We start from the raw sequence: 5,000 nt of genomic DNA, 5'->3' as shown, positions 1-5,000 counted from the left end.
GCGTCGTGCCCGCGTGACTGGCGAGTGGCGTCGTGCCCGCGTGACTGGCGAGTGGCGTCGTGCCCGCGTGACTGGCGAGTGGCGTCGTGCTGCCAGAATTATTATAGAGCATGAGATAAAGTCCAGCAGACAAACACATGAAAGAATAAACACACTGATGTGAAACTAATCTTCATTTACTAATACACTAATAAAAGCAAACGCATCTGTTAATAATATTTCCCAGACCTGAGCTAACATTACCTAACAATGTATTTAATGAAGTAATGTTCATATAAAAATGAATAAACACTGTAGATAATGATTTAATTACATGACACACACTAATGGAAGCGTATGGTTCAGAGTTTATTGTGTATAACGCTAACAGACTGACTCACTGAACATTATTCAGTACATATATATTAATTATAGTTATGAAACCGCTCCGACAATAAGAGCTGCTCTTACAGCAAATCCCCCCGTTCAGATAAAGTTCAACGTGCTCATCTTTTATTGTGACTGGTTACCATGACAACTGCTCTCAACGGCAACCCGATCCCTGATCACGAGCTGCACATATTCCAATATTATATTCATCATTTGTATTACTCTGGGAAAGTTTCAGTTTTCATCTGATGAATCTCTCTCTCATATACACACTCTCACACATTAAACCGGTTTCTTCTGTCAAACGCCGATATGAACAAAACCACAGAGCTGTGTCTGTGTGTGTGTGTGTGTGTGTGTGTGTGTGTCTGTGTCTGTGTCTGTGTCTGTGTCTGTGTCTGTGTGTGTGTGTGTGTGTGTGTGTGTGTGTGTGTGTGTGTGTGTGTGTGTGCGCGCGCGCGCGCGCTAGAAACGGAGGCGTGTGAACAACAGCTGAAAGTACAAACAGCTGTCAGGAAATACGAGCACCACACACACACACACACACACACACACACACACACACACACACACACCGAATGTCACTACCTGTATGATAACCACAGACAGAAAATGTCTAATAAGGGGAGAACTGCCACTCCCAGTAAACTTCCGGCTTCTGAACTGGTTGCAGTTCCACTCTGGCTCCACATGAGGGCGCTCACAGGACGAGTGCAGAATGAACGGAGGTCTATGGAGCTATACCCCTCAAAATCCACTTTTCTCAGGATATCATTTGTCTAGTAATTTGAATGTTGTATTCAAAGGAGATGCAAAGAAATTGCACATTGCTGGGTGTTTGATTTTTTAAGAGTCACTTATTTACTTCAAGTCTTTTAAAATGTCAATGACGTCATACACATCGTACGAGCAGAGATACTGCTTTACGGCAATCCTTCAGTCACTGGTGCTTTCAGCTCTGCACTTTCTCTTCTCTCGAGGCATCGACAACACAGCGGACACAGGTAAACACACAACACAGCGGACACAGGTAAACACACAACACAGCCGACACAGGTAAACACACAACACAGCCGACACAGGTAAACACACAACACAGCCGACACAGGTAAACACACAACACAGCTGACACAGGTAAACACACAACACAGCTGACACAGGTAAACACACAGCACAGCCGACACAGGTAAACACACAACACAGCGGACACCGGTAAACACACAACACAGCTGACACAGGTAAACACACAACACAGCGGACACAGGTAAACACACAACACAGCTGACACAGGTAAACACACAACACAGCTGACACAGGTAAACACACAGCACAGCCGACACAGGTAAACACACAACACAGCGGACACAGGTAAACACACAACACAGCGGACACAGGTAAACACACAACACAGCGGACACAGGTAAACACACAACACAGCGGACACAGGTAAACACACAACACAGCTGACACAGGTAAACACACAGCACAGCCGACACAGGTAAACACACAACACAGCGGACACAGGTAAACACACAACACAGCGGACACAGGTAAACACACAACACAGCGGACACAGGTAAACACACAACACAGCCGACACAGGTAAACACACAACACAGCCGACACAGGTAAACACACAACACAGCGGACACAGGTAAACACACAACACAGCTGACACAGGTAAACACACAACACAGCTGACACAGGTAAACACAACACAGCCGACACAGGTAAACACACAACACAGCGGACACAGGCAAACACACAACACAGCCGACACAGGTAAACACACAACACAGCCGACACAGGTAAACACACAACACAGCCGACACAGGTAAACACACAACACAGGTAAACACACAACACAGCGGACACAGGTAAACACACAACACAGCCGACACAGGTAAACACACAACACAGCGGACACAGGCAAACACACAACACAGCGGACACAGGTAAACACACAACACAGCTGACACAGGTAAACACACAACACAGCGGACACAGGTAAACACACAACACAGCCGACACAGGTAAACACACAACACAGCGGACACAGGCAAACACACAACACAGCCGACACAGGTAAACACAACACAGCGGACACAGGTAAACACACAACACAGCTGACACAGGTAAACACAACACAGCGGACACAGGTAAACACACAACACAGCTGACACAGGTAAACACACAACACAGCTGACACAGGTAAACACACAACACAGCTGACACAGGTAAACACACAACACAGCGGACACAGGTAAACACACAACACAGCGGACACAGGTAAACACACAACACAGCGGACACAGGTAAACACACAACACAGCTGACACAGGTAAACACAACACAGCGGACACAGGTAAACACACAACACAGCTGACACAGGTAAACACACAACACAGCGGACACAGGTAAACACACAACACAGCGGACACAGGTAAACACACAACACAGCGGACACAGGTAAACACACAACACAGCGGACACAGGTAAACACACAACACAGCTGACACAGGCAAACACACAACACAGCGGACACAGGCAAACACACAACACAGCGGACACAGGCAAACACACAACACAGCTGACACAGGTAAACACACAACACAGCGGACACAGGCAAACACACAACACAGCGGACACAGGCAAACACACAACACAGCTGACACAGGTAAACACACAACACAGCGGACACAGGTAAACACACAACACAGCTGACACAGGTAAACACACGACACAGCGGACACAGGTAAACACAAAACACAGCGGACACAGGTAAACACACAACACAGCGGACACAGGCAAACACACAACACAGCCGACACAGGTAAACACACAACACAGCCGACACAGGTAAACACACAACACAGCTGACACAGGTAAACACACAACACAGCGGACACAGGCAAACACACAACACAGCGGACACAGGCAAACACACAACACAGCTGACACAGGTAAACACACAACACAGCGGACACAGGTAAACACACAACACAGCTGACACAGGTAAACACACGACACAGCGGACACAGGTAAACACACAACACAGCTGACACAGGTAAACACAAAACACAGCGGACACAGGTAAACACACAACACAGCGGACACAGGCAAACACACAACACAGCCGACACAGGTAAACACACAACACAGCCGACACAGGTAAACACACAACACAGCCGACACAGGTAAACACACAACACAGCTGACACAGGTAAACACACAACACAGCTGACACAGGTAAACACACAACACAGCTGACACAGGTAAACACACAGCACAGCCGACACAGGTAAACACACAACACAGCGGACACCGGTAAACACACAACACAGCTGACACAGGTAAACACACAACACAGCGGACACAGGTAAACACACAACACAGCTGACACAGGTAAACACACAACACAGCTGACACAGGTAAACACACAACACAGCTGACACAGGTAAACACACAGCACAGCCGACACAGGTAAACACACAACACAGCGGACACAGGTAAACACACAACACAGCGGACACAGGTAAACACACAACACAGCGGACACAGGTAAACACACAACACAGCGGACACAGGTAAACACACAACACAGCTGACACAGGTAAACACACAGCACAGCCGACACAGGTAAACACACAACACAGCGGACACAGGTAAACACACAACACAGCGGACACAGGTAAACACACAACACAGCGGACACAGGTAAACACACAACACAGCCGACACAGGTAAACACACAACACAGCCGACACAGGTAAACACACAACACAGCGGACACAGGTAAACACACAACACAGCTGACACAGGTAAACACACAACACAGCTGACACAGGTAAACACAACACAGCCGACACAGGTAAACACACAACACAGCGGACACAGGCAAACACACAACACAGCCGACACAGGTAAACACACAACACAGCCGACACAGGTAAACACACAACACAGCCGACACAGGTAAACACACAACACAGCGGACACAGGTAAACACACAACACAGCCGACACAGGTAAACACACAACACAGCGGACACAGGCAAACACACAACACAGCGGACACAGGTAAACACACAACACAGCTGACACAGGTAAACACACAACACAGCGGACACAGGTAAACACACAACACAGCCGACACAGGTAAACACACAACACAGCGGACACAGGCAAACACACAACACAGCGGACACAGGCAAACACACAACACAGCCGACACAGGTAAACACAACACAGCGGACACAGGTAAACACACAACACAGCTGACACAGGTAAACACAACACAGCGGACACAGGTAAACACACAACACAGCTGACACAGGTAAACACACAACACAGCTGACACAGGTAAACACACAACACAGCTGACACAGGTAAACACACAACACAGCGGACACAGGTAAACACACAACACAGCGGACACAGGTAAACACACAACACAGCGGACACAGGTAAACACACAACACAGCTGACACAGGTAAACACAACACAGCGGACACAGGTAAACACACAACACAGCTGACACAGGTAAACACACAACACAGCGGACACAGGTAAACACACAACACAGCGGACACAGGTAAACACACAACACAGCGGACACAGGTAAACACACAA

At 47.9% G+C, this 5,000-nt stretch overlaps 1 protein-coding gene across 3 annotated transcripts in view; it reads right to left on the bottom strand.

Annotated features, from left to right (window-relative positions):
* srfb (serum response factor b) overlaps positions 1-5,000 on the bottom strand; it is a 35,823-nt gene that overhangs the window by 11,470 nt on the left and 19,353 nt on the right. The window lies entirely within an intron of this gene.

This window comes from Phoxinus phoxinus, assembly GCF_949152265.1.
Source record: "Phoxinus phoxinus genome assembly, chromosome: 14".
Taxonomy (NCBI): domain Eukaryota; kingdom Metazoa; phylum Chordata; class Actinopteri; order Cypriniformes; family Leuciscidae; genus Phoxinus; species Phoxinus phoxinus.
Note: the sequence above shows the minus strand (reverse complement) of the source record. Positions and strands in the feature narration are given on the sequence as shown.